At 40.7% G+C, this 20354-nt stretch overlaps 1 protein-coding gene across 6 annotated transcripts in view; it reads right to left on the minus strand.

The window, feature by feature from the left end:
* The window catches only part of syt1a (synaptotagmin Ia), a 207675-nt gene extending 191172 nt beyond the window's left edge, over positions 1-16503 (minus strand). For all 6 annotated transcript variants that reach the window (XM_042511372.2, XM_088072566.1, XM_042511373.2 and 3 more), the window contains exon 1: positions 16178-16503. The gene's annotated coding sequence lies outside the window, so the exon portion shown is untranslated. The remainder of the gene's footprint in view (positions 1-16177) is intronic.
* Between the last annotated feature and the right edge of the window lie 3851 nt (positions 16504-20354).

A 20354-nucleotide genomic window follows, 5' to 3' on the forward strand; every position in this document is an offset into this window, starting at 1 on the left:
TGAGTCACTGACTGTGTTTACTGTACACAGAAAGAGACAGTGAGACAACACAAAGGGACAACATCATTTACTGGCACACTTCTGAGATAGGGGGGCAATCAGCAACTGGTGATTTTCAGAAAGGATGCAAGAAAAGATGGGAGTTTTTCTGTCCAGAGGAAATATTTCCCTGGGTGCAGGGCATTTTTCCAATAACATAAACTGCAAATAATGACAAGCGGCTACTGAGAGGACAGAAAATTAAGCCAAACAGTAACTTCACAGCCTGACAGGAAACATTTCTTGGATTTTAAGCTGCTCCGAAAAAGATTCCTAACATATCTAATTAATTTTGCACTGCTCGGCTGGTCAGGAGTGAATTGCTGATCAAAGCACAGTATCTCGATTTTGCCTTTTCAAATTATAACGCAATTTGAGTTAGCAAAATTGAAATCCGTGTGCACCAATGTGGAACTGAGGCCAATTAAGAGATGTTAACAGCTCTTGAGAAATTATGAGCCAACAGTGATGCAGTTTTTGACGCTCGGTAGTTTGTCCACAAAGTTATGCAAAACTAAATCGTGACATTTAATTAGTGCTCATAAATTACACATCAATTTTTTTCATTCTTCCAAAAAAAAGTAAAACATCAATGAAGCTGTGTTTCATGTGTTAGAGCTGCAGAATTAATCGAATATTAATGACAATTTTGGCTTCCCACAATTAAATGAACATGATCGACTCAAACTCTGCTGCATATCAAATCAAACAGCCAGTCCTCTCTTTTACAGCAAAATTATGTAGCTTTTCCACCATAAAAATAGCTGTTTTGACGTCAATGTAACACCACACTAACTTTCAACAGGGAGAATGACATCTATCCCATTCCCACAGAGTCCCAGTCACCTGCTTTCAGCAATATGTAACTTGGCCGGCGGCTTCTTTGGCGAGGAGTGCGTACAGCTTTACGGCACTACAGCATACACCAGCCTTCAGCTTAAAGGAGCCAGTTAGCTCCACGTATCTGCATGCTTTTTCATAAATGATCGTGTGTACAATAAAGTCGAAAAAACCCCCTAAGCCAGTTAGCTTGACTGTAATGTTTGATACAGTGGCTGAGGCTAATACTGCCCTCACCAGCGCCTAAAAAATATCAAATTTCAAGTTACAAGCACATGCATGCCCTCCAAAATAGCAATAACGAGCGGGAAACTGGGAAATTTCTATGACACCTGAGTTGCTGAGTTGTGACGTTTGGGTGACATTTCATGACGGAAAGCATGGAAACAGTGTCAACAACTGAGGATAAAAAATTTCTATATTTCTTTATTTTGTTCCTAGTAGCTCTCATTTACTTAGTTGCACATTGTAATACATGCATCTATTAGCTGTAGCTAGCAAGCAAACTTTTAACTGTAAAAAATGCCAGATCAATATACTGACATTGATAACACCGTTATTTTATAACACGAGTTGCTGACTTGACATCATAAATGCATCATAATGAATAATACAATGTTTGGTCAGTGTTCAAGAAGCTTTTATTAATATTAAATCACATATTACATGTTCAGTGCAATATGATATCAATCAATGTAATTAACTGTAAAATCCCAATAAAAGTATTTTGACCCTAAAACAATGAATAATTGTGATAAATAACTGTGATGTCAATACTGATCAAAATAATCACGATTGTTATTTTGACCATTATTGTGCAGCCCTATCATGTGTGATATCTCACTGGGCTTGTTTATCTGATTCTCAGGTATTTACAGATGAACAGATGAAGGTGTCTGAAGAGTCTGTTACGCAACACCGCCTTGGCTCTCAAGGAACGCCAAACATCATGTCTGTTTCTCCAGAGAAACAGACAGATTTCAGGTTGCAGCAGTATCTAGTGGCTGTGATGCCTCATTGCACCCGCTTCTCTAAAATCTGCATGGCAAACAGTCCCCTGGTTGATCATAATGAGCTCCAGAGGACGCTGTGTTTAAAATTACATAAAACTAAGTTTCTATCGATTTAAAACAACATGTCAGTAACAGGTCCACAGCCAGAACAGTGATATTTTTCTGTGCTTGTCTGTTGCTTGGGCCCCGCGGGGGCTCTTAGCGGGTTGGCGAGCCAGAGTGGGAGGATGGGCTCCGGAGTTATTGATTGAAGCTTCTTATAATCTGTGAGCAGGTCCAGAGGTGCTGCAGGGCTGAGCCAGGCGAGGATGTTTGTGTGTGCTGGCGTGATGCTCTGACATAGAAGTTGCCCTCCCTGCTGCCGCTGAATAGGTTCAGCACCTTTTCTGACGAGCCAAGGTGGCTGCCAGAAAACGGCTCATTATGTTACACAGTGAAACTGAAATTCTTATAGATCAAAAGGATTTTTGGAAAATAATTCTGTTCCCTGCAAACACCCTTCACATGTTTTTATTGCAATAAAACAGGAGAAAAATGTGGAACACACAAAGCGCGTCATTGATTTCTGACTGCAGTGTGAATAGTCTTGCTGCTGACTGACTCAGTATAATTGTTGGTATTGGTTAAAAAAAAAAAAAATCAAATGATTGGTTGTGTTGCCTCCTGCAAAAGCTGTTGTTTTTCTAGTTCATGGCTCTTTGTTGCCATCTCGGCGCTAACATGTTGTCAGCTCTTTTCAAAGTGAGTCGGCTTGCTGAGCTTGTTAGAGGATCTCTGCACCTCACGACTGATCACATGGCTTCTAAATCCTCATTTTCCTTCAGCTGCCTTTGTTGCTGCTCCCCTGCCGCCGACGTTGTTGTACCCATTTTTGATTTTCCTAGGTTATAGTTACCACTTTTATCTCCACACACTCCCACTGGTATTGAGTAGAAATAACCAAGATTTTCACCAGCATCTGTGGTCACTGTCACCCTTTGTCCTCCAGAAGAAGTAGAGTGGACATCGAACTGAAATAATCCAAAGCCATAGAGTGACAGGAGCCATGGAGGAGGGAAGAGGAGAGCCAGAGAATCTAAAGGGTCATTTCACCCAAATCACAAACAAGCGGGAACCACCAAGGCTAAAATTTAGAGCAAACACAGAAATGCAAAAACACCACAGTTCACCGTAGAACACAATGATAAAATTCCCAACATTACAGCAGAAACCATCATGCCTCTGTAGTAGGGCTGTAGTCGAATCTCCAACTTCTAAGGGGCAGCCCAACTCAAATCACAAACCAAATTATAATTTCTCACTCACACATTGTGGTGTCTTATAGGGACACACCAAACATCGGTATTGGCTGATATTTTCCTCATTGACTGCCAATGGCCTTATAGGCAAATAAGACGACATCCACTGACGGCAGAGGCCAATGTTTTTCTGTTGTGTAAGGCTAAAAAGCAGGGCTCTATCTGTGTTTTCCTTGCACAAAAGGGGGAATAAAAGAGGGATATAGTAAAAATATTTTTGAAGCCTTTTTCTTTTACAAATGTTTTTCATGTGGAAAGTAATTTTAAAGATTGTTTCAAACAAATGAACAACAACAACAAAAAACACTGATATGGGTATCAGCCCAAAATTTCCCAATCATGCATCCGTAGTATCTAACATCGCCTCAAACCTAATATAATGACGGTGAATCACATTTTGTTTGTGGAGCCCAAAGCAACAAAAAATGAAATCTCTAAAATCCACAATCAACATCTCTTTCTTGAAACAATGTTCCTATTATTTGGGATAATGAACAGATCGCGGTGTTAATAGTCATTTTATCTTTATTGTGATTTGGCGGCACTAAGGTTGAGTTATATTCAGCCCCGGTACCACTTTTAATTGGAATACTTGTCATTAATGGCGGCAGACTTGCAGAGTTTGTTTTGCAATGCACAATGCATGCATAATCCACATTTGTAAGTGGCTGCCTCTTCATTAACAACATTTAAGAAATGAATGTGAGGAAATCCATCATTATCACAACTCGCAATCACCAAACCCTACAGCGGGTGCAAACTCATAATCTCAGGCAATTTGCATATGCAATTAGTGTAAGCTTCAAGGAAAGGATGTGATTGACAGGACTGAAATGTTTTGCCTAGTTAGTCTGATTGAACCCAATTTAGAGAGTAACCATGGTCGACTTTATGGGAAGTGTTTTGCACGTTGTATCTCACAAGCCAATTTTGAGATACTTACTTATGTTTGACATCCCTCCTGGAGTAGAGGATGTTAACACGGGACAAATTTTGAGATACTACAGCAGGTGAATAATGACACTTCTGTTTGACAGCTTGACCTCCAGGCCAAGTATTTCAGCAAATCCAAATTTAACAGTCTGAAACTTGGATTGGCATCACTTTTCTTGTGCTGAATTCAAACGCCTTCACAAGTATTTGAACCTTTAAATCTTAAGCAAATTGTTTTGATTTCTTCTCGAAAACTTGGATAAAAAAGGCAATAAGCAACTTGGGGAAAAATGTGCCACAAATTGCAAGAAATTAGTTGTTTTAGAAAAAACTTTTTATATATTAAATATCTTAAATTATTTTACAGAATTTTTATACTTTGTACACACAGGTCGATTCATTTTTAAATTCCTTCACTTTAAAAATAAACTAGCTGTTTATTTAGTTTTGTTTAGTAATTTTCTTGTAATTTGTACTAATTTCGTGCCAATTTTTTGGATCATTTCTTCTTAACACAGTTATGCCCGATTATAGAACAAAAGGAGAAAAAAAAATTGCTCATCTATCAGATATTGTTGTAAGAAGTCTCTCATGCAGAAATTAAAGTGTTTTTTTGTTTGTTTGTTTGCACATTTTCATGCTTTGGTACGTGTGTAATTGTGCGACACTGGACCAATCTTTCAGGAGAGTTTTGATGATTTTGCCGCCATGCTAAGAAACAAAAAATCACGCTGCCGTTTTGATAGAATTCCATTTCAGAGGCACAGACAGACATGAGAGGCTTTCTATTTTTGCCCCACTTCTCGTTTTCCCTTCTTTCTCATTTTTTCGCCCCCCTCCTCAAGGTTATTCATCCGGCCGCTGGAGTCAAAATCAATGGCAAGTACCAGCCTCTGAGCTAAAGACCTGAGCTGAATCTCGCTGTGCATATGGGACGTGAGGGGACAGCCATGTTTCATTAGAAATTCAAGGCCAATCTGTTCCCAGGGATAGAAAGCAGGATGTCAAGGTAATGAGTTAATTTAGGAGATAAGGAACAGCAAATGTAATCTCTGAAATTTCACCACCAGCAAAAAATGGCTCCTTGAGCCTCAAGCCCAACCTATCAGAGGGGGAAAAAGTCACTCATTATCATGATAGTCTAAGCTCTCGGTTCTCTACAGAGCTGTAAATATGGGCAATCATCCTCACAAAATATTTTAAAGTTTACCCTAAGGCAGTAAAGACAGTAAAGTAAAGATCCCATTAAACACTCTGGTGGGAATAATGGAGCTGTGCTTACTTCAAATGCTTAACCCTTTGAAATTTGACTTAAGAAGAACTAAAAGAAAAAGAAAAAAGTATAAAAAAAGAAGAAAAAACTTATTATTAAAAGTTTAAATACATTTAATTCATTTGATTTTCCATTTAACTAAATTCATGACTTTTCCAGGTCTGGAAAATGTGATTGTGATATTCCATGTCTTTTCCAGACATTATTCTCTATCTTTTTAAAAAATGATTTAACAGTTCTTGCCACGTTGCTCAGTTCCTTTTTTCCCCATGTTTTCAAAAGAAAGCAAACCAATCTGCTCAGATTTCAAAGGTTTAAATACTTAATATCGAATGCAAGAAAAGTGATGTCGCTCCCAGTTTCAAACGGTTAAGTGCAGGAAGTCAAACAGTTAAAGAGACCACAATAATTTCTGCCACAGTCGCAGACCCCAGACTACCCAGTATGCCAGCATTATATCAAATTTAAGCAGATGCCTAGTTATTATCCCCAAGTGGGCCGGGCTGGCCCCGTGGCGCTGTGGTAATGAGTGTTTTTTCGTCTGACTGGGTGGACATGTTTGGGAAGAAAGGCCGCTGTCTACCCCCCCAAGAGCCTCTGCTTTCAGAACGAACTCAACACAGCACGGACCCTATATGCCTCCCCATTTGCATCATCCTTCACAGGAGCCCCAAACATGTCAAGAGTGCTCCATTTCTCAAGGATGAATTGGTTCGTAGTGTAAACAAGAAGAGTGAAAATTGAGGCCACTTGCTGTTATATTTCCCCCGTCTTTTGAGCTGTGGGCTTTTGCTGGTCATGCTATTATTCCGGCAATTTGCTCTGGCTGTGCCGGTTGGCAGTTCTCTTGAGTGAAAACATTCCTGTAGTTGTGATACCGAGCAACGTTTGCTTAAAAAGGGGACCCCCTCATGAAGGAGCGGGGACAGCGGTAATGAGAGCAGCTTATGGAGAATACCAGACAGATGGAGCAATGTACACCGCTCGCACGTGTCATGTACAGTACAGTGCTTAATGGGCGAGGAAGAGCATGGGGGAGGCGGCTGGCATGACAACCTACAGCAGGCAGGAGACTTGGTTGCCATGGCGACAAACAAGGATGTTTGCATCAGAGGCGAATCTCAGCGGTCGGCGGCGGAGGGCACACATGCTGCTCGACAAACAGTAATGGAGAATCGTCGGGGCAGAGATGAGGAAAGGTAGGGTGAGAGGGAGGGATGCCTTTTTCCTTATCACTCCCTCGTAATCCCTTTCCCACAGCAGCTCCGAGCCACACTGTCGGAGGGGGGGTTCTTGTCCGACAGGGACACAAGGACTCACTGGTTGAACAGCTAATGACCCCTCCTGCCTTGCTGTATTAGAGAGAAGAATTAAATCATCTTCACAGCAGGGTCACTTGAAAACATTATGCTGATTTTATGTTCATTTACCTCTTTTTTAATCCATCCACAGTCATTTTAATAAGCATGAAACGAGCTTGATTACGATACACTAATGGGCCCCATGCAGCAGTACACTCTTATATTTCTCTTATTTTTCTCTTAATTTTCTGGTAAGGGAAAAATAAGAGCAGTCAACTACAGATGCACCAAATGTTCTTAAGTATCCAAATCTACTTGGGTTGCTCAATGATGAACTTTTCAAAAGGTTGTCTTACCTAGGAGAAAAAATAATTAGTGAATCTCAAAAATCAAAGGGTACTTAAAAAATAAGAACAAATCATGGATATGAGCAAAAATAAGAGAACATCTGTTCATATATTGTTACTTGCATGAGACCCAGCAAGACTCTCTTCAGTTCACTGTAAACTCAGTTGACAGGGACAATAAGAGAGGCAATAAGTTCTGTGACAACCATTCCTGCTTTCCAGCATGTTAAATTATGCGACGCAAGTTTAAAAATCCACCAAGGTCATTTGTGTCACGGACAGGGCGGCGCAGAGTGACACTGATTTTAATTGCTTTTTTTTTATCCCATCTTGGCACTGTATCTCACACACTGCTGGGGTGTCGTGTTACTTTATGACTCATACATCCTTCGAGGGCGCCCAGGAGCAGCGAGTAAACTGTAAGCAGAGCCAAGAGGCAACTTATTGGACACAGCTTTTTCTGTTTCCCCTCGTTGTGCTGACATATTCTGGGGACACTGAAGGAGCCTCTGGGGAATTGTGAGCTCGTACAAGCTGTAAAAAACACAATTAGCCTTTTCTGCCTCAGATAAGACTCAGCATGATGCTCAAGTTACAAATGTGTCATTTCGCTTAAATTGATGCATTCGACTTTGTGACACTCGGTCCACATTACCTAATTTACACCAAATGTGGCAGCTGTTTTACTCATGAATTGGATAGGCTGAAGAAAGGACATTAGTAATTTGGATTCCAGGCTCATCTCCATGCTGACACTTAACACTCAATACAGAGTGGCTAAATCAACAGGGGACCATAGCGGAGCACCTCTAATCTAATCATTTCAGACAAAAAAACTGAACAATATGAGCCAAAAACACAATTACACAAAGAACAGCAGTTGGTTAGGTTATTACTGACTTTACCCAGGAGGTGAGGTGCCACTCCCTCCTCTATTTTCTTTTCTACCAAGTCAGCACCTTCAACATGATCTCATCCTTCTTTTCATGTGCTGCTGCTTGGGCAGAGGCTCCAGGCGTGACTAAAATGACACTGAAGGCAGCCTTTTGCACAGTATCTTGACGCAGAAGGTGTCAGCAGTTAAGTTTAGGCAACAAAACTATTTATTCATGGAGCAGCTCAGCGGCTAGATGTGAGTAACAAAACTACTTGGGGGTGGTTAGGAAAAGACTGCAGATGTCGCTTAAAGAACACCCAACTTTGAGTGGCACAAACACAACGATAGATGATCAGCTGTTAAGTTTAGGCATTAAAACTACCTTTGGTTAAAAAAAAAAAAAAAAGATTGCAGATGTCACAAAACAACACCAGGCTTTTAGAGGCATGCGGTGTAAAGAAAGAGTTGGCGGTGAGGTCTAAACTACTTGATTTAGGTGAGCAAAGGTTGTGGATGTTGCTAATAGAACAGTCAGCACTGAGTGGCACAAACACAGCAGTAAGAGGGGGTTGGTGGTTAGTTTTAGGCAACAAAACTAATTGGTTATTAAAACCTGAGCAAATTGGGTTTAATTCTTTTTTTTCAATTTTCCGGACATCTCTTGCCAAGTTGCTCAGTACATCTTTTCAAAAGAAATCAAACCAATTTTCACAGGCTCCACAGGTTAGAAAACTGATGTCGATCCAGGTCACAAGGGGTTACGAAAGGATGGCAAAAAAAAAAAAAACACCTCTCTTTGAGTGGCACAAACATGGCAGTTAAGGCACAGCGGTTGGGTTTAGCAACAAATCTAGTTGGTTATAGTTAGGAAAAGATTGTAGATGCCGCCATAAAACATGTATATGGGTGTATATGGGATGGTAGCTGTGTGGCGTCAGAGAGTGCCTGGCTTTGAGTGGTACAAACACAGCAATGAGCCATTTGTTGGTCTCAAAAACCAGTCTATGGATTTAAGTCCGATATTTGATGGACCCACCGTAACCATCTACGCTCCCACAAACTCAATGTATCCATTGCTCTGAGCATTTATTAATGGTACGGATGGATAAACATCGGACTTCGTGAAAAGCACGCAGATGCTTAACGGTACCCAGAATGGTCACTGTGCAGCGGGGGACACTGCCCAAGCGTAAGCAAGTATTTTATCGCCCTTAGCGTGAGACCAGGCAGCTGCCTTGATATCAGCATGTTGAGCAGGTGCATCATGGGATGCCCCCATGTGTCGTTAGTGCTGAGGGGGATGTGCATGAGTGTTTCAGGTAAGCACGGTAAGAGAAGGATGGCCTTTTTATTTTTTTTAAACACCTTATTACATTCATGAAACATTGAAAATGTCCTCCGGGGCCTCTTTTTTATGCTGCGTGCCCTTCAGTAATAATTAATACACTCTTTCATTAGGCAAAGGGGATGTTTCGCCCACTATGTAGAGGCGAGGCTGGGGGCTCAGGAGGACAGACATGGAGCAGACGGGGCAGGGCTTCTGTCCCTCAGCAATCCCACACACCCAGATGGTATTAATCTCTAATAACTTCCCCACAAAGCACCTTCGGGCAGCAGCAGGAGAAATGCTATAGGTAGGTGATGCGTTTTACCAGCCCTAAGTATGAATCAGGATATTAAAAAATTGTAGGAGGGCAAAAGCAATTTCCCCCTAAAGGAGATTTCAAAATTACAGCTCTCAGACTGGAAGTTTCGCTATAAAATAATTTTCTCGTTCTTACCTATCACAATGAAACACCTCCCCTCCGCCACTGTCACTATACATGAACACCCAAGATAAATGAAAATCTCTCTGGCAGACAGTCATGACAAAGCCATGGAATAAAGCCTTCTTAAATACACTTTGTACAGGCAACAATGCATTTATGACAGGCAGTAAAAACTGAGTAAATAAGCTTGATTTCTTTCTAAAATATAGGAGAAAAGTAATGAGCAATTTAACAAGAAATGAACCAAATATTAGTAGGAAATTAGTAAAGACTTACAAGAAAATAACAGAAAATAGGCCAAAAAAAAGACAAAGAGGACAAGAAAGTGCTACAAAATAATATTTTTTTCTGCAACATAATTTTAAATATAATATCAAGACAATTATAAATACAATTTTCTTAGACATTTTTTTATTTATTTATTTTTCAAATATCTAATAATCTCCCCTCAAGCAAATTTTCAGATCATTCCCTTGTCATTTTTCCTTTTTTTTTTTTTGCAGTTTACAGAACCCTTCTTGTCAAGTTGTCATTATGTTTTTCCAGTGTTTTTGAAAGAAGTTTAAATGTAAAAGGGTTTTTCTTAGCAAGAGAAATCTAAGTAAAGTCAGTGTAACATTTATTTACTCTGACTTCTCTGAAGCCATTCACTTATGTGCATTTAATTAAGCAGACTGTTGTTGAATCTGCAAGTGGAGGCAGACATATCCGACACAGACTTGTTTTTGACTGGCTTCATTAGACATTGTTCAGGCTCCAGGGCTGATCCTCCCCAACTCCCTGCGACTTAACGGCAACTGTTTTGACTGAGCTGCAGCTGATAAATATGAATTTAAATGCAGTCGCATACAGCTGGAAGAATAGGCTTTTGTCACACACCGAACAATGCTTCGGTTCTTCTACACAAATGAAAACACCCTTATAAGCTTTTTTATATTGTGAGGAAAGGTCCCAGTCATGCTCTGTCCAATTCAGCAGCTTTACACCATGTGATACACTGTCGAATACGCTGCAGGATGGAGTTAGCTGAGAGAACTTAATCTGACATTTATGAGATGCATTTTTAAATTTTGATGACACCTTTTGGACTGAATGATCTTGCTTTGGTTGTTGCAAAAACAAAATAATACCAACTTAACCCTTTAAAATCTGGACTGACATGACTTTTCTTGTGTTGCATTCAGATGCTTTTTCCGAGTATGTAAACCTTGGACTCTGAGCAAATTGGTTTGATTTCTCAAAGAACATTGAAAAAAGGCAATGAGCAATTCGTAAGAACCATCCAAAAAATTGCTAATGGTAAAAATGTTAGTGATCCAAAACTCCCTTTGCATTTTGACAAGTGGAAAATATCTGCTCAAAATACTCCAGAAGACACTGCAAAAAAAAAAAAAAAAAAAATCGATCTAAATTCTCCCTAAAGTGTGCTGAAGAAGCTTCCTCATGAAACACTTAATACGATTATGTCCAGAAATGATCAGTATGATTGAAATGTCTGGGTCCAGGATGAAAATAATATGCTGTCACTGTCTGGAAAATCAATTCAAGTAAATTATTTTGCTTTCTTTAATTTAGTTTATTTAATTGAGTTCGACCGATAAGTCTGAGTGTGAAATATTCTCAACAATCCAACTTGTTTTGATCTCAGAAAGCAAACTATTTGGCCAAACTCAACTCTCAGGATAAGATACTGCAGATTTGCAAGCATGAGGAGAGATTTAGAGGGCATATAAAAACATAAGTGTATATTCTATGAACATACGCTGAGGGCGTGGGTAATTTCCTAGGCAACATTGTAGAAAATGATCTCTCTAAGTAATGCCATGCTGACTTGCTAACGGGCGGTGTTCAGTATTTCATTTCCATGAAGAAAACAAACATAGTTAATAGAAATTTGTGTGCAGCCATGTTAATTTGGAGAAATGGAAACACTGCAAGTTATTCAGCTAGATTTCATACTTAATGATAGAATTTGAGAAGTGATGCTGATGCACTTTTAGTGTCGTTCTTATCAGTTTTTGTCGTGCAGCTTCACTCTTTCTGCAACTGAACATATGCAGTTTAAAATTTGCGTGACACATTGATCTTTGATTGACTGTGGTGTCTTTGGCTCGTTCTCATTTCAAGGTTAGTTGGATTGCATACAACATTAGTTGAGCAGCATTATATTTTCTTAACAGTGTTCAATCAATATATTTGACCTACTGTAGCAGTGGCACAGTGATCGTGACTGGACTGTAATTAATAGTCAATCAATAATAAACTCCAGAAGACCTCATTATTTCACTAGGGAAAAATATATTTATATTTATCATAGTTACATATTAAAACTATGTTACAGACACTTTCCCCAGGTAATTACTGTCACTGTAAAAAAAAAAAAAAAAAGTTGTTTTTACGGAAATATACTGGCAGCTGTGGTTGCCAGAATAATTCTGTAAAAACAGAGAAGATGTAAACAACTTTACAAAACAACTTGTAAATTTTACAATTAAAAACCGTTGTAATTCAACTGCAAAACTGTTGTTTACAACATTTTTAAACTAAAATTTACAGTCTATCTGGAGGACAAAAAAAAAATTCTGCAATTCCATCACCTTATGTGTAAAAACCCTCAAATTACCTTAATAATTGAAAATCTACACATTAGAAAATTATTAAAAAATGATTTTCATTGCCGTCTTTGTATGTTGTATAAAGAAATCAAGACAATTAGCTCAGGTTTCAAAGGATTAATTATGATAGTATTAGGATGAGAAAATGGTTATAGGGAGATTTTTGGGCATGGAAAACAAGTCAGCATGAAAAGCAGAAAGACTAGTCCAGGGGCATCCATCTCCACCAGCATGAATCGCTCTCTGTGATGACAGTGTCACTGATCTGGTCACATCCCTCCTCACAGGCGCCCACTACCAAATGGCCACCCAAGGTCAAATCATAAGAGAGACGCTATTTATAGCATCCATTTGCATCGCAATTCAGAGCAGAAACAAACACCCGCCTCATTATTTTTGCTGCCCTGCTGCTTTGGTTACACTTCCCTTTTGCCCTGGCTCCACTTCCTGTCCCCTCATTTCCCTCCATCTTCTAATAAACTGATCATAAGTGAGAGGCCTCAGACAAATACAAAGCAATCCTGGCAGATGCCCTTTTATCTTTGCCTTTGGCTTTTTGAAAAGTTCACTCAAGATAACCAGACAAAAGGTTAGCGTGGCCCGGACATCAGGCTCAGGACGCTGGGCCTGTACTTCTCATTAATAGCTCTTTAACAAGCCTGATAAAACATGACAATGCCCCCAGCGACAGCTGACTGGCCACTTGATTAAGTTTGGGAGTCAACAACTCCCCCCGCCCTCTCCAGCTTGGTGTAAATACAATCAGAGGATGCTGTACTGAGATTTTACAGCCAAAAGAAGAGATCTCTAAAACTTCATTGTGACAAGGGCCGCCCCATAAAAGCCAAAGACCCTTCAGTCTGAGATTTTTCAAGTCAAGCATTTGTTTTTCGTTTGTTTGGCAAAGTGTACAGTGTATTTTTGTAAGATGTTCTGGTCCCCAAATTTAGCTGCAGAGTGTGCTTTAGGGCTGAGCTGAATGTTTTGAAGCTTTGAAGCTTCAATCTTTCAATGGTAATTGGCATCCTGAACAGTATTCGAATGCTTCCTTTTTTGTACTCACAGAACTTGCCTATGAAAAGGAAAAGGAAAAGGCGAGACAAAATGTGGACCGTTATCTGCGTCTGGAAACTGTAGTGAAGCGTTTGCTTTACATCTACTGATGCGGCTGGACCCACTGTGTTCGGGTTATTAATAAGTTACAGAAACATTGAGTGCAATGGTCCACCTTCAGACTTCTCTTCTCTCCATGCTCTGTCTCACAACACTAAAGGGCCATCCACACCAAGCACTACAACCATAACTTTAACCATAACGATGTGAGCATCCATACTGATGAAAAATAACGATCTGTAAACAGTGGCGCCGAGCACACCCTATACATTTTGTGGTCCAAATTTTATGTTAGGATTTATGTTGGATGTGATGTCTAAATAACATTATGTTGTCACAACAACACAACACAACACATGTTGTCATTATAGTTGTAGTATGGACTCCGACATCCTCTTGAGTTGGAACGATATTTATAGTTTTATAAATCTTTTTATAGTTTTAGTTATAAATATAGTTATAGTTATAGTTATCTTTGTAGGTGTGGACTGCCCTTAAGTCCTACCAAAGTAGGGACGGGTTTAGGTGGTCCTGTTGAAGCTTTGAATATTTGCAGGTTATTTTCACTATAGAATCAAAGCCCCAAAAACAGTATTCTGGACAGGCCAACAGCGCTCGTCCCTGTTTACGCAACTCTCTGGTACAGGAAGCTGCAGACCCAGAGCCGCGGTAAGTCTGAATGAAACAGAGGCAGCTGCAGAGGAAGAGAGGCTTTGTACAGCTCCGTGATAACGAACTTGTGCCTTCTGCTTGGAGGTGGTGAATTTACAGCTCACAGCAACTTAATACGATACAGTCTATAGTTTTAGTTTAATATCTAGTGTTGACAACAAATGTTGCTCATTTCCAATCAGTCGTTAGCATAGTTAGCACACATTTCCTCTGTGGGCTTGTTTATAATATCAGGGTTCCTATAGCTTCATGGTAAGTTAGAGTTTTTTAATGTCACTCAGAATAAAATTAATAAAATTTACCTCCCCTGTCTTGACATCTTTTAAAATATAATTTAAAATATATTAATGCCAATTAGTGCCCTAATTTTAAATTAATTAATTCAATGCCTTTTACCACTTTTTTAAAAAAAATCTGCAGGAACCCTCTACATTATGTGAACTTTGCACCCTGAATGTCCAGCCAAACTACATTCAAACTTTTAAATTCTGTACGAAGAAAAGGGAACAAATCATCAATCAAGTCATGTATTGAACAGTCAGATTTGACTCAACTAAGTAATTCTGAGTCAAACAGCCTTAATCATGCCCTCAAACGCATATCACACAATTTCCAAAAATTCCTGACGACACTTTGTCAAGGCTGCCTGAAACCCCCAGAACATGAAAAACATCCTCTATGTCCTACATCCTCTGTGTTTCAAAAAGCAATTGCCAGCCAACAGTCCACGCTGCATCCATCAGTGCAGACACAGCCTCAGCCTGTCTGATTCAGTTAGTGCTTATGAAATGGAGCATCTGCAGAAGCTCCCAGAGAGTATGTAAACATAAGCTCTGCCTTGGGAAATGAGCTGAGGGGTCATTTAGATTTGGGTGTGGAAAGCACAGTCTCGCTCTCACTCTCTCTGTCACCTGGTAACAGCTTGACACTGGGGCTTCCTGGCTAATGTATTCTACGGCTAAACAGCAACACCTGAGCAACCCCCCAAACCCACTCCTCTCCCTTCCTCTTTCTCTCCTGTTGCACTAGCTGAACCTGCCTCCTGAGATATTAGGTAATCCGGGAGCAGGCGAGAGGTGATAGGCCGCCCCAGTCTTTTGACAATACTGTATTTGTCAGCGAAGCCATGCTACAATCACCACGGATATGCTTGACATGTTTGCCAAGAGCCAGGAGCCGTTCCTTTACATGTGCAGTAGCCATTCGGCAATCCATCAGTGAACCTGTGGAAGGTGATAAGCCTCCTTTACAGCGCAGGGGGTTCCCACCAATCACAAAAACAGCAGATTTATTATGCCATATGCAACTCAAGTGGCTTTTCAAATTGTATCAGCTCACTGTATAAGCTTTAAAGATTGCAGGAATTCGTTATCACTGGTGAGTTTGTAGAATAGATTATCAGCAAAAGGAACAAAAGCGTGCAGAAGAAAAGTCACAGACAGAGAAGGATGTCTTTTTCCCCTTTTTCAAATAGCATTACAGCTCATTTCCGAATCAATAGCTTGCCTCTTTCCTCCCTGCCCAAGATAAACCCATCACAATTGAAGGATGGTGGAGAGTGGAGAGAGAGAAAAAAATAAAAGACGGGGCACCAGAGCCACAGCCGGCCCATTTTATCTGATGGAGAGAGGTGAACAAACGGAGGGATTAGCTTCCATGGGATGAAAGCAGCTGCTCGTCTTCCGTCTCCATTCCCCTCCCCTCCGTTCCTACTCCTCGTCTCTCCATCCGCCCACACATCCACACCGTGGTCTCCCCTCGCAACCAGAGACATGCTCTATATGTTGATCAGATATCGCCAGCTGTACAGCGCTCCACCCTGCACCTACAGCACTTCAAACACATTTCAGCGCACATGGCGACAAAAGGCGCGTCGAAAATGGGCGCCAAAAAACTGTGTCACGACAAGGAGAGGGAGTTGTAGCAAAGTGTACTTCCCCTGTGGCACCCTCAAAGCACCCACCCTTCCTGATTATGTCACCTAGACACCGATACATCAACACACACACCACTACAAAAACAACCAAGGAACACCCCATTTCTTTGTAACTTCTGGGGTTACCCAAAGACGAAATGTGCGCTCTTACCTGGCAACACCTTCAGCTCCAAATCTGCTCGCCCTGACAAGGAGGCACGCTCATCTAGAGTAGGAGAAGGGAGTCTTGGAGAGAGAGTGTGTGTATGTGTGTTGTGTGTGAGAGAAAGAGAGGTAGAGGGAGAGAAAGAAGGAGGGAAAGTGAGGTGGAGCTTGGTTTGGAGGAGAAAGGGAGGAGGAGAGAAAGAGGGCTGGATGATGACTCTGTCTGCCGTCTATATAGCCAGTCTTGTGGGAGCAGTGAGGATGGCGCTAGATCATCTTCTGTTCAAACACAAGCGGCGGCTGCACCTCGTGTACGGCTGGGAGAAAGAAACCCGAGGGCTGAGAAAGGGAGGAGGAGGTGTGAGAGAGAGACAGGAGACACTCTGGGCTGTTTAAGCCAGTATCGTCACGCGCAGTTCCTAGGAATCCCTCCAGTAAGAGGGGCACTGCATCACTGAGTCCTTGGCTGTGATTGGCTGGGTAGTGGGGAGACGCCAAGGATGTTGGGCAACGGCGTGTAACCTAAGATGACCCTTTCTACACGTATTAACATGCCCTGTTTGTGTTTCGCAGCCCCTCTGGGCGCCTGTCACCTTCAAGGACACGTCAAAAAAATCCCCAAGGATGTTGAGATCCCTGGGTGCATGTCGGTGTGTGTGTGTGTGTGCGCGCGTAGTATGTTTGTCACTTTGTAGTAAGCCATGATCTGCCCTTGCACATGAGCAAATACAAAAACACACACACATGCATGCACAAACACAACATCCTACAAGAATCTGTCCATGAACGGGAGATGATTTCCCCGGAGAAAGGCTGAGCCTGTCAACACAAACGCCACACAAACACCTGCAAGGACAATCTTTCATTAGGGTGATTGAATATGTTGTCAAACTGACCTCAGAACCAATGGAGGAGTTGTATAGGGCTGGGCGAAATGGCTAAAAATGTCATTGCGATATATAAAATTTTCAAATTGGTCGATATCAATAGATATCTACTAAAAAAGTCAAATCTGACTTTCCCTCTAAGTGAAAGCTGAAGGAAATCATACTGTTATTTGTGTTTAAATTGTTATTTATCGTAATTACATGACAACATTTGCCAAACAGCAGAACATTTCACACATCTGCGGTAGATTCAAAACAATTTGAAACAAAATAATAAGGTGGATGGTCGGTCGGTCTTCTTTTTCTGGTTAATGGAGGGTGGTGACTGGTGCATTACCACCCCCTTCTACAGGTGTATGCATGGTTTAATTATATGGCGGATTTATCGAACATTTATTATATCACTATCACTATAACTACAGATAATTATTGTCTTCTTTTTATGACCCAGCCCTAATGGTGAGACAAAGTCAAACCTGTAATTCAACACTGCTGATGTTGTGTGATTCAGATGTGCATATGGGCTGATTTATTATGTAAATTATAATTGGAATACTTGTAATTGATGAACTATTACTCCATTAAATTTGAATAAAAATGTCATTAAACCCTCAATCTTATATAAAGGCTTCACATTCAAAGGAGGAAATGAAGCGGCTGAGAAGACTTGCCAGCAAAGCGGTCACGTGACACAGGATTCATGAATATGGAAAATGGTTGATAATGCCATTTTTAGCTGCCTCAGGTAGCAAAACAGGTCCTCTACTGGCTGCACAGGAGAGCAGAATAAAAGCGGCGTCCAGCTGCACTCAAAGGTCAGCCAGGAACCGACAGGCTGCACAATGAATAGAGCTCACTGTCTTGAGTTTTCCCATGAAAACATGAATACAGTCTACATGATGTATGAGCTGATCTGTTACTCAGCAGCTATAAGGATTTTCAAGCACGTAATACTGTAAACTGTACTCACAGCACATGAGAAGGTACTTAAATTAAACTGTAATTAAGCGTTCTGGGGATTAGAAACCTTTGTCACAGTGAGTGGGTTTTTTCCTTCTTGTACACATCTTGACTTCTTGTACATAAACTAAAATCAATCTCAGCATATGGTGTATGATGTATTTCTTTCTTATCACACTGTTGAGTGGATTCAGACTGATCGAGTCTCCTCCAAAAACCAAAAAAAGACAGCATGACTGTTTCCACTGGTGAGTCACATACTGTAGCACCCTGTGGTGATCTCTCTTTATCCAGCATTCAAAGGTCATCCTCTATCCTGTATAGTTTTTTCTTCTTTACAAGAATCTAATAATCAATAGGCCACTTACAGTAACCAAAACATTTTCATTCGCAACAATGTAAGCATATTCTTGACCTGGTTCTGGAGATTTCGACCATCATCATGTTACTCCTGACAATGTTTAAGATAACTAGAAATACCACCACACTGTTGTATGTCTCCACGCATCAGTAAAGTTGCACTGACAGTTTACATCTACTACACTCTTCAGCATCTGACCAAATTTCTCCTCTTCTGTTCCTGACTTACACATTGAGTATAGGCCAGAAAATATGGATTTAAAATGTCACAACTTCATCATTACATGCTATTAGACATTTGTGTGAAAATTGAAAGCATGAATTCTTGGGTTAGGCACAAAAACATGCTTTACGAGGTCACCATGAGCTCAGTACATTCTTGAGTCAAAGTGGACATTTGTGCAAAATATGAGGAAACACCCTCGAAGCCATCTTCAAACACTGCATTCACAAAAATTAGATAGATGCAAGGTCACAGTGATCTCATCATTTCAACACCAAATTTTAATGAGCTCATTGTTGTTTCTAAGTGAAGGTGTTTGCCAAATTTGAAAAAAATCTCTCAAGGTATTTTTGAGATATCGCTTTTATAAGAAAGAACCGGACGGACAGATGGAAATCCACAAACATAATGTCTTGGGCCTCGGCTATCTGGATTGCAGAGGCATAAAAATGAAAATTTGAGCATCTATATGTCTGTGACAATGGGGTACACTCCTTTTGCTGATGATCTTGTGATATCAGTGTTTCCCAATAGCAAATTATCCATTTTGTGTTCCCTCTTCTAATTCGGAGGTTTTGGCAGGTCTATACGCTTTTAATGATGGTCCAACTCCAAAAATAAAAATCAATTCATGACAGCAGATGTTTTAATCATGGGGAGCTGCCACAAATAAAAGAATGTGTGAGAAATCCTGGATATGAAATAAAGCTTGTGATGTTTTCTCAACTGTAGTATCCAAGGTCAAGAATAGCCTTTGAAGATTATTTGGCTAATGATGTGTTATTATGACTTTAGATATTAATTTTGAGTAATTTTAGGGTCATACAATTAAAACAAATTGCAAAAATCACTGTTTTGTACACAATTCATTCTGTAATTATCATGTTGCATTGCAGCTGTTAGAGGCACAGTTAGACAGTTATTGTTGCACTGACGTTTTTTAGGGAAAGTCATGACTTTAACTTTACCTCCTCAATAGACGGCTGCATTGACAGAGCAATAATTACTTTTGTGTAAAGCCCAGTATTGGCTCGGTATATCAGAAATAAAAAATCTTGCCAAAGTAAAACCCTTTTGTCCTTGTATGTCCTCGGCCAAGGCATTGGCCCCGGGTTACACAATGATTACTGGCCTTAATGGCAGTTTGTCTTGATATGAAAGAGCTCATTGGATCTGGAGGGACTCCACTGGCATGCTGACACCGTCAACAGCAGAAACACCAGCTGCATCCTCCCAGGTCCTGCTCAGAAATAGCTTGGCCCAGTCGTGGCCCTGGCCCTGTCCCAGCCAGCAGCCCCCACCAGGCAGGCAGCAGGGCCAGCTCCACAAGTCTGGCTCAGAGTCCTCCCGTCCTGGAGGACAGAGGGGCCTCTAAGGCCCGCAAACAACCGGGCAGCAGACATTGCCGACCCTTTGCTGTACGAGCAGTGTCCTCTGTCACAGAGTCTCTCATCTCGTGGACTCAGAACAAAATCAAAGTGACATTATTAATCATGTGATGGGGAAAATAATTAGAGGGGTAAAGAAGGACCGAGTCCCTTCCCCCATCTTCCACCATACAGCAGATAACTGATTACTGCTCGGCTCAGTGAGTGATGAAAGGGTGCCGGGATGGTTTTGAATGTGGCCATCAGCAGCCAATTACATCACACACACCTGCGATCTGGCAGCAGTTACAGGAATGGTCCCAATCAATAAAATCCATCTTACTCGTGTCATTACTTCAACATCAATAATAATTTGGTCAATATTCA

This window comes from Plectropomus leopardus, chromosome 22, assembly GCF_026936395.1.
Source record: "Plectropomus leopardus strain MGB_pleo_1.0 chromosome 22, ASM2693639v1, whole genome shotgun sequence".
NCBI classification, from domain to species: Eukaryota; Metazoa; Chordata; class Actinopteri; order Perciformes; family Serranidae; genus Plectropomus; species Plectropomus leopardus.